The sequence below is a fragment of the Triticum aestivum genome, chromosome 1B (genome assembly GCF_018294505.1).
Source record: "Triticum aestivum cultivar Chinese Spring chromosome 1B, IWGSC CS RefSeq v2.1, whole genome shotgun sequence".
NCBI lineage: Eukaryota > Viridiplantae > Streptophyta > Magnoliopsida > Poales > Poaceae > Triticum > Triticum aestivum.
Window position 1 is genome coordinate 516,478,403 of NC_057795.1, and position 11,487 is coordinate 516,489,889.

Sequence of the window (11,487 nt, forward strand, 5' to 3'; positions counted from 1 at the left end):
CATGCATGATATAGCTATGATACTACCATTACAGCCAGCCTTAGAAAATAAAAATTAAGTTCTCTCGTTTTCCTCTCCACCTTGGTCACCTAGACGGAGGGAGTAAATTGTACTATTTAAAAGTCGAGGGCGGGGCTTTTCCTGCGCGGTAGGCGGGCCAGTTCCGCCTAGTCGGTTTGACAGAGATGCGAGAAGATGAGGGTGTATGCTTCTGCAAACATAGGGGTATGTGATTTGACAGCGAGTTAATGCTGGACAGGTGGGGCCCTGTGATTTGACTTGCCATTATCATTTTAACTGCGGCGCTACGACCGGCATGAGTCTCCCAATTCCTGACCACCTCCATACATGCGCCTCTCCCAATGCTCCACCATGTAGTAAAGGCTGGCTCTTGCATGAGAGCCCACTTGTCCACTTTTTCCTTGCCTCTCTTTCCTGCACATATGCAAAAATGCCATGTAAAGCGCACTATTGTATTTACTTGCTCCTACAGGTGCTAAGCTTGCCACATAGGCATAAAGTCTGATATGGCAAGTTAATCAAGAAGAGAGAGACTAGTTTGGTGGCCCAAGGAAGAAACGGTGCTAAGTGCGTGTACCTAGGTGAAAAGACAATTGTGAGTCTATAGCTAATTAAATGAAGCAAACTTAGCAACAAAAAACTAATAAGCACCTATGCATTGGGGACTTGATTGCTAAGCCATTTAATGCCCTTAGCACCTCATCTAAAGCACCATTCCATTGTAAGAGGTCACTCCTTGGCAAATGCAATAAATACTACAGTATGAAGAAATAGATAGAGAGAAGTAAAAAAATACACTTATAGCCAACCTTAGAGCTAACCTTGTTGTAGTATGAGTGACTAAGTGATGACATGCCAAAATCATATAGCCTAACACACCGTGTCAAGTCTCCAAGGGCACGACCGTGCGAGTGACGCGACGGTCGTGGTAGGCACGACCATGATACGGGCTGCTGGCAGCCCTTGGATCTGAGATCGAACGGTTGCATGCTAAGTTGCTGAAAATTTGCAGAATAACCCTCCAGGATAGGATATTCACCCATAGGTCTAAAATCACGCCATGCAACCGTTCGATCTCAGATCCAAGGGCTCTCGGAAGCCCGTATCATTGTAGAATGGAAAGCCACTACCCTGCCATTCGCACGCTGGCAGTTTGCTCCTACTCGTCCCCGCACGTCCTTTAATATTATGGCGGTTCGCTCCTAGTCGTCCCGTCCTTTCACATTACGGTAGTTCCACTAATCCTAACCCTCCTCCAAAATCCATGGCGTCCCAAATCTCCATGATTGGCAGTGATTACAAGGTTAGAACCATCACCGCCGATGAGTTCGACGTCATCTACACCCGTTCTTCCGCGACGGTGCAAGGATGCCTTTCTCGCTTCAGACGCATGTTCGAAAACTCAGATGATGAGTGGGTCGCTGGGCTAGATGTTGAGTACACCACGGTCTTGGGACGAGAGAAGGATCTAAAGGAGGAAGAGAGGAAGAAGCCCGCCGTGATCCAGGTTTGCGTGCATGACTTATGCTTGGTCTACCACATATGCCATGCCGATGTGGAATGCCTGGATTTTAAGAACTTCCTCAAGAGCAACCTAGTCAAATTCGTTACTGTAGACTTTACGAACGACAAAAAAGTCATGGGTCGGATAGGCCTCATTGTAGGAAACCCCTTCGACCTCCAAAACAATCGGCTGCTGCCCTCTGGTGGCTAGCCTTCAATGCTGACCATGGTAGGAGCCGTGGTTCATCCTTCGTACGGTAAACTGGAGAAACCTCAATACACATTTCATCGTTATGCATGGCAGCGGAATGTACTAGATATAGACCACATCCACTACGCTGCAATGGATGGCTACCTTTGTTTCAATATCTATAAGGGTTGGATGAAGAGCAAGAGCCAAGTGTGCGGTTCAAGCAAAGAAGTATCGGCCAAGAGGAAGAGGGACAAGGACAAAGTCGAGGACGTGGACGAGGACTCTGAGTAAGGTGGCAGTGTCGTTCCTCATGGTGGTTCTAATGCAGTGTCTACCGGATTAGTTGCATAGTTTAATTTCAGGTGTGCTTATTTTAATTTGAGGGGTGTGTTGTACTGACGCCCCCCAGCAGAACTATGTTATGTTTCTTCTCGTTAATTTAACTATTCAGTATGTACATACTAGTATTTCTTACATTTCATCTTTTAGTTGGTATAGTACTACCACTCGTTTCTTCACATTATATACATACAATATATATGGACAACATCATATAGCTAGCAGTTTAGTTGTGAAAGAAATTCAGGGTGCTTAGTTTTGTCAAAGAATTCCAGGATGCTTAGTTTTATTTGAGGGGTGGGTTGTGCTGGACACCATTATTGTGACTAGCGTTTTTAATAGTACTATATGCATAATTTGGCGACGAGCGCTCTCTATATGTACCACCTTTTTTAATTTCAAGTTTTGCTCCATGGCGCAATCCATCGATACTACTACTGTACAAAAGTATACATTTTTTAAAAGGCTAGAGGGCGGGGCAGTCTAGCTTGGTCGGTTTCACGAGAGGCGAGAGCCTTTGTGATTTGATGGCTCATTACTGCTGTCAAATCGAATAGTACTGCACCGCCCGCTACACGCCCGGCTGAACACGCCTCCTTGCCTCCATTAAACCCCTCCTTTACACCCGCATGCAAACGGAGAATCCTACTCCGGCCACACGTCCGTTCATGAGCGGGCCGGAATTAAACGCAACACCGGCCAAGCTCCTCCCGTCCGCCCTCAGTTTAAATGAGGCCAGACGCCGACCAAGCTCCTACCGTTCGCCCTCTATTTACACGAGGCCAGACAGACAGCGGGCAAGAATCGCACCCCTCCGCCGCTCCCCCCATCTCCTCCTTCACCATTTTTCCACTCTTCTGATGGCTTCCGAGGAGCCATTCTCTGGCATATTACCCGGCTGGGTGGCCCGCCGAGCCCTCCGGATACGGGCGAGGCCGCTCGGTGCTTCACGAACCTCGCTTGGCCCGACTGAGCCAGTTGCCGCCCCAAGCAGGCGCGTGGTTCAGCAACTCGCCTCTCCAGTTCAGCTCGATGAGGAGTGGTGTGTTGCTCCACATCGGCATGGCAGCGAGCATGTTGGTACGGGTGTCGTCACTACCGCGTCGTACCACGCCACCAGTGTCTGCGGTGGCTGCGCCTCCCATGTCTATGGGTGCGCCTCCCATGCCTGCGGCAGCGCCATGCAGGCAGAGACAGAAGTCGGATGCGTGGAGAGCGGCGATCCGGTGGCCGGCTTCTCCGTGTCCGCCCCCATCTTCGAGGAGAAGTAGAACACGGGAGGCCTCCGCCACTTGGGACCCATGAAGGCCACCGCCGAGGCGACGTCTGCGCATTCAGGTGGTTTATTTGCTGCTTTGTCTCTTTCGAGGACCTTCGCTGACCCCGCAAGTGTCTGACGGACATGAGGAAGACAAAGGGATCCATGGGCGGCCATTTAGATTATGTACTCCCTCTGCAGCTGGCGGGAAATATTTGTTCTAAGAATGGATTAATTGTATGTATCTATAACTAAAATAAGTCTAGATACATCCATTTCTAGGACAAGTATTTCCGGACGGAGGGAGTATTAATTATACCAAGAGAGCCAGATTGGCACTGCTTAGTTCATGTAAATGTACTGAAATCCATCATGTTTATATGAAGATCTGGCTTTTTTATACGAAATCCTTCATGCTTATATGAAATCAGTCCGTGTTTGCACGAATTTCATCTGGTTGGTTAGAGTTGTGAAAATGTATGCCGCTGGCGTTTGATGTCGTCCTCCGCGGAAGGAAGCGGGAGGAAATTTGCCGGCTGCCGTTGGAGATGCTCTTATGCTGGAAATAATAGAGTGACATCCAATCCATTTGAGTTAATTGCCTATATGATTGTCCCTCTAAAAAAGTTAATTGCATGTACAGTGTACACGTGACTTGCAGGGTGGCTACAACTTCGTACAGAAAGTTAAAAAGAAACAAGTCCATCCTTAATCTTGTATTCTAAGTACTCTGTGGGTTCCACTGTCAGTACAGTAGCGAAAGAAGTATATATTAAATAAGTAATATATAATATAAAAATCTAAAGTTAAAAGACAGAATTCGAACTCATGTCATCGCGTTGCGAGCATCCGGCGCTAACCAGTCCAGCACATTTTTGTTGTAGACCATGCTGGAGATATATCTCCATGTCTACTCTTATACTCCATTCGTTCCTAAATATTTGTCTTTTTCAGATTTCAAATGGACTACCACATACGGATGTGTATGTAGACATATTTTAGAGTGTAGATTCACTCATTTTGCTTCGTATGTCTTTTTAGGAAGGGGTCAGATTTCTCCTTGATTTATTTATGAGGTATCCAGATGGCACTGCACCGCCAAGAAAAGAGGGTAACATCAAAATTATGGACTACTTTTTTGAGTATGTTGGTAAGGTCCGGTCATAGTCACTTGTTGAAATCTCTAAAAAGACAAATACTCCCTCCGTCCGGAAATACTTGTCATCAAAATGGATAAAAGGAAATGTATCTAGACGTATTTTAGTTTTAGATACATCTCTTTTTATCCATTTTGATGACAAGTATTTTCGGACGGAGGGAGTATTTAGGAACGGAGGGAGTAGAAAACAGAGTTGGTGATGATGGTGTGCGTGCCATCCTGCAATATAGGCCGTCGGATTTATATCTAACGGATAGGAGAGAAACTATGGCAATGTTGCAAAAATATACCCACACGCCTCTCCACGTTCACAAATAAGGCCTTCCCTTGTTCAGCCTTTTCTCTCACAAGATAAACTACTCATACAAATGCATCTTGATGTTTCGTGCAACGCACGGGCAGCTAGCTAGTTTCTTTTAAAATAGTTGCTGCGATAATTGGGTTGAAGTGATATATTTTATGTCTACCCCGAATGATTTCAGATTCACTAGTAGTAACAAAGAAAAGGTTGCCTTGTTAATTAACAGAAAACAGGGTGAAAACTATCACATGAGGCCGGTAAAAACAGGGCACACTGGTTTCAGCGTCATCGTCACTACATATGTGCACGCGTGAGAAGTCTACATATCGAGGGGGCTACCAAGCGAGGCATCGAGACACAATGTTTGAGAGAGAAACCAATTGACATATTATGATCAGATCGAGTTGTCACCCTTCTGCTTTCATTGTTGGGGGGGGAGGGAGAGAAAGACGTATCGAGAGTGTGCGCGGTAGGCACAGAGGCACAACTAGTGAGTGTGTGTGTGTATGTGTGTGTGTTTGAAAGAGGAGTAGATAGATTATTATCAATATCGAGGTGCCACCCTACTCCTGAGCTGTCGATTTGTGTGTGTGTGTGTGTTTGAGAGAAAAGCCAGTTGATAGATTAGTATCAAGATCGAGGTGTCACCCTACTCCTTTGGTGTTGGGAAGTGTGGGTGTGTGGGTGTGGGGGGGGGGGGCAGTGACACTCACATATCTCTACTCTTATAAAAAACAGAGTTGGTGATGATGGTGTTCTTGCCATCCTGCAATATAGGCCATCCGATTTATATCCGACGGATAGGAAGGAAAGTATGGCAATTTTGCAAAAAGATACCCACACCCCTCTCCGCATTTGCAAATATGGCATTCCCTCGTTCATCCTTTTCTCCCACAAGATAAACTACTCATACAAATGCATCTTGATGTTTCGTGCAACGCATGGGCATCTTGCTAGTAGGGAGAAGGAGTTTGTGTGACACATATCTAGCTATATTAAGGGATAGGTAGATAGCATTTGTGCGAGGCATACTTAAAGCATCACGGAGATAAAAAACGGTGTACATGCAAGTGCCGGAAAAAATTAAGCGAGAAACAATGCGCACGCGCGAGCGTGTGTGTGTGTGTGTGTGTGTGTGTGTTTGTGTGTGTGTGTGTGAGAGAGAGAGAGAGAGACAGAGAGAAATCTCAAAACAAAAGGTGCTGTGTTGGAATCCCATTGTATGTATTCATATGTTTTCGGAACTCGAGTTAACCTTAGGCATATGTGTGAGAGACATTATTATACTTTGAGACATTAGTGGCTATGGGTGGGCAGAATTAAAGGGGTGGGCGTGTTAGACAGAGAGAGCGTGTGTGTTTCTGTGTGAGAGACTTGTAGGACGGGGTAGAAAGACGAATTTAACCTTGACAGAGGGAGAGAGATACACGAAGTGCGCGTGTGTGATTCCGATGCCCACAGGGAAATGAGATATGTATGCGTGTGAAAGATATTGCACAATTCATTCACGTATCACTATCTAGCGATCGTGGGCGTGCATCACTTGAACATAAGTCAATATCTACTTTGTATCGTGGCCAAAGGTACAATATCGATTCAACGCTATAAAGATTGGACACTCACATATCACATTTTTTTCTATTTAAATAAACCTTTTCAGTTGTGCATGCCAAAGTTACAGTGATGTTTCTTCAAACAACCAATGTAGCTATCATGTACATGCACCATTGTTACTCTTGCATTCAAATTCATTAGGCTTGGATGATTTAAGTTCCTATTTTGAAGTAATATATGTAATATTCGTATATGAATTAAACGGGTACGCAATTTATGAAATGGAGGCAATGTAATCATATGAGGTAACACTTTTAAGTAGCAGACTACAATATCCATTTCTTTTTGTGCGCCTCTACACTAACACGTCAATGCATTATATTTAAAGTAAATAACCAATGGCACTAAATTATCTATTTACACGAGAAATACATAGGCTGAGCGTTTGATACATTTTTTCTGAACGCACCACTACACCTGTACGATTGGCCGCGCCCGTGTGAATGTCCAAGTTATCGGCGCATCATCCCGAGTTATTGTCTTTTTTCTGGGGTGGACTTCACACCATTTATTAATTGCTGACGCGTGCCCCCTGTACATAGTCTAGCATGGCCTTCCCGCTAGCATGGTCCAAAATTAGTTGAAACTGGATACGAACGATCCCGCGGGCGGCAAAATCTTCCGCCTCCTTCTAAAATTTTGGCCACCTTAGTCTTTAGCATGCGAAATTCCCCTTTTGTCATTGGTGCATGGAGACCAACAGTTACAATACAGCCCTCATCTACATTATAGGTCAGGGCTGCTTTGGTAACTTCTGGTTCCCCCCACTACACGGCACCCCCATTTCCTCTCCCCCTCCCGCAAAAATGACTAACTCCACAGCACCAGAGCATCTTACATCACGCCGTCCGTACTTCATCGCCCTTTTTTCCCCTCCCCTCTCGAAACCATAGACTACTCATCCACCGGCGTACCATAGCCCATTCACTGCCAGCGGCGTCCACCTTGCCGGATCTGCTTCTACGGCCGCATCTACCCCTCCCACCTCCCCTAGAAAACAAGTAGACTCCTCATCGACCACTGTACCACAGCCGATTTAGTGTCGGCTTTGTCCACGACGCCGGATCTGCTTCGCCGGTACTCTCGTCAACCGCCGCGCATCGGCAGCGGCTCATTCGTACTCCCCACCGGAGATGCTTCGTCCACACCCCTCGGAGCCGCCCCATCGAGGCCCCCGTCGACGGCCTCTGATCCTCTTCACCGTCACCTTCCTCAACCCTACCGGAGCCACTTCGCCGACACCATCGTCAAGCCTACCGGAGTAGCTTCGCCTATACCACTCTCAACCCTACCGGGGATGCTTTGCCAACTCACAAGTCCATGGCCTCAGATCCGCTTCCTCGCACCCTCATCCAACCTACCGGAGCAGCTTCTGACACCCCGTCCATGGCCGCAGATCCACATCGTCGACACCATCCTTAACCCAACCACCAGAGCAGCTTCTGATGCCCCATCCATGGCCACAGATCTGCATCGTCGATACCATCCTTAAACCAACCACCGGAGCAGCTTCACCTATGCCCTCATCCACAGCCACAGATCCGCTTCGCCCACACCGTAGTCCACCCAACTGGAGCCACTCCACAAACACCCTACTCGACGATTCTAGATCTCGTTACCGGCCCCGATAGCCAGCGCAGCGTCATCACCCTTGACGTTTCTAACCTGATTCCCACCGTCTGCAGAGATGACAAGCACCCTCCACGGCCTAGGTACTTGTCACCTTTAAACCCGTCCAGCATCACCTGCTCGATGTACTTCAAATATACTAGCCGGTCGCTATTACCTATTATGCAGCTGGCAAAAACTACAAGGACGATGTTTCTTTTGGATCTAACAGCTTGGCCAACCAAGATCCTGGACTGAGGCATTGCTATGATCTTGTAAGTGCGTCTATCTCTCTTGTATTGTTCTGTGCCTGCCAGCGTGCTTTGCTAGGATTTTCGACCGGTGACCCCTTTGTGCGGACAATGATTTCTACTACTGGCTGCTAAATTAGATATGTAGATGTCATACATGATACTACCTCGTACCTCTGTTCCTAAATATAAATCTTTCTAGAGATTCCACTATAGGCTACATACGGAGCAAAATGAGTGAATCTACACTTGAAAATGTATCTATATACCTCTGTATGTGGGCCATACTGGAATCTCTATAAAGACATATATTTAGGAACAAGGGCAGTACATTACACAAAATCGTAGGTGGCATGTAGGAATTCCAGTGCACTACATTAGGCTCCCTTAGAGTGCCTGCTAGTCCAGCACACAGAGTCATGGCTAGTTTATGCTACGCACACAATCGTTAATTGGTGGTTTAAATATGCGCAAGGGATATGCAATGTAGTATCATGTAGAGATGTCTGAAATTAGCCGTGTCAACTTGCAGATAGGGTTACACAATGAAAAAGTACAAGATGTATGTGGCAATTTCATGGAACATCGCAAAAAAAGGAGAGGCAGCGGTGAGCCTATACAGTGTGCTATGGTACGTCACTCCTCCATTGCAATCATCGTGACATGTTATTTGTATGTCAGTTCTATTGGCCAAGTTTCTTAGGGACAGTTATTACGAGTTATCCTAAGAAAATAAGCACCTGTGAATATAAGCTCCATGTAATAAGCCAACCAGTTCTTTTCATTGCGTTTTCAGCTTATCTTTGGTATGATCAGTGGAAAGTCTAGATTGCATTATATTTTTTTCATTTTGCTGCCCATATGAAAATTAATTTGACTTACAAACATCACAAATTGAACCTAGTGCAGTAATTAATATGATAGGAATACAAACCATCACTATTTCCTCAAAATGCAAATACAAAGATACCATCTACTTGGCACAATCTACTTTGGTCAATGTTTTCCATAGAGATCCCATTGCCTAATTTAAACGAAGAATGCATGACCCACTTTTAAATGAAGAACAATTATTCATTGAAATTCGATGGTCCAAGTGGCTGGTTATTATCATATAGCAGCACCACCTGAAAGTATCATATAGCAACAGCAGCTCATAGCAACTCATCATACAGCAGCAGCAGTGTGCAATTCATCATATAGCAGCAGCAGCTCATAGCAATTCATCATATAGCAGCAGCAGGAGCAGCTCAAAGCAATTCATCATATAGCAGTAGCAGGAGCAGCTCATAGCAATTCATCATATAGCAGCAGCAGGAGCAGCTCATAGCAATTCGTCATATAGCAGCAGTAGGAGCAGCTTATAGCAACTCATCATATAGCAGCAGCAGCTCATAGCAATTCATCATATAGCAGCAGCTCCTAGCAATTCATCATATAGCAGCAGCAGTAGCAGCTCATAGCAATGCATCATATAGCAGCAGCAGAAGTAGCTCATAGCAATTCATCGTATAGTGGATCAGAATGAAAATTTGGCAAAAAATCAGAGGAGATCCTCACCTTGTTGGATGATCTCATCCTTCAATAGCCCCTCAAGGCCATTCTCTGGGAGGAGGGGAGGGGGATAAGGTGCCTTCTGTCGCAGTGTGGCATCAACCATAGTTGTGCAGCACCCGCTAGAGTAGTGTGTTGGATGAACCACAGTGGTGCAGCTGCTGGAGACCATGAGAATGAGGGGCGGCGCCAGAGGGAGGAGCAGCCAGGGAGATTTGCCCCTACCCGCCGGCCATGTAGCCTAGCTGGACATAGCATCGTCGAGGACCAGGACAGATGGGACCAGTGGCGACGGCTCGCTTGAGGAACCATAGTGCTGCAGGTAGGGGATCAAGGTAGAGGGAAAGGGGAGAGGAGATGCAAGAGGGCAGGGCAATGAACGCTTGCATGTTTGTTTTTACTTGAGGGTCATGTGTGACATGGGCGTCAGCAGTTGCATTTTGAGTGTAATATAGGCAGACAACAGAGTCATTTCACTATTCCCCGTCCCTTCAATTTTTAGTGAGGTTCTACCCGAAACAACCCCCTCCAAAGCAAAATTAGTTAATCCCAAGCCCATAACTCAAAAATGACTTTACATCTTCTATGGCTTATTTTTAAGCCCTAAAAAGGTGGAATCAAACTGGCCCTTAACCTGCAATTCAATTGTGCATGCAATGATGAATCACTCCTGCCTGCTATAGTGTACATTTAGGCATCATCATACATGGCATAACCTAATACATGTCAATTCCATTGTAGAATCTGGAATATGTAATGTTTATGTTAGTTCATACGTTGCACATGATGTTTAAATGCCCCTTAAATCTGGTCAGTCAAGTGATGGTCTTTAAGCCTCCTTCTTTGATTCTTTTCTTGATATGTAAGATTTGCTCACACATCTGTTCAATTGCTTGTTTGCATCAGCCAGCCATACTAGGACTGTTTGCTTTGATTACTTGTTGTTCTTGACCTAACACTCTAACAGAGCTTGTCAACGATTTAAACACTAAGGGCTGCTGTAGTGGGGCCTTGTCTAACTCATAGGTGACATAAAGGTTTGGCTGTACACTAAAGTAGGCTCTCCAAGAGTACCTGGAGATCCAGTTCGAAGGTATGCCTAGTTTTTACATAGTGCAGACATAGTAAATGCTCATTTCATTGTGTGCAAGTGCAAGAGATGCGGCATGTTTCATTATGTGGTGTTGTTTTGTTATAATCTCATCCTTTTGTGTTCACAGACTGGAAAGTATGCATATTTATCTTCCAAGGAGACGAGTAACTAGTTTGTGTCACCTTGCAGAGGGGGTGCAATGAAGATAAGATTGAGGATTTCCAAGTACAAGATGTTAGGAAGGAGCCTTGCAAGAGAAGTAGGAGCTGCGCTGAGCCTCTTCAACCTGTTAAGGTAAGTCACTGTATCCAACTCAACAGTTCAATTCCTTGTTTGTTTCAGGCATAGTTAATTTGCTCTTTTCAATTGCTTTATTTGGCCTCAGTTAATGAGATTCCCAAAGAATGATGCCTGATGTTGGGTACTTGTATAACTATTAGTTGACATAATTAAAGGCCTTACCATTTAATTACTCTGCCGAAGTGTGCCTGAAGCTTTGAAGTCTATTAACCAACTATTATTGCATGAGGCTCACAATCTAGTTTATACTAGGCTGATGATTGCATAGTTTTGCTTGCTGTAGTATGTTTGTA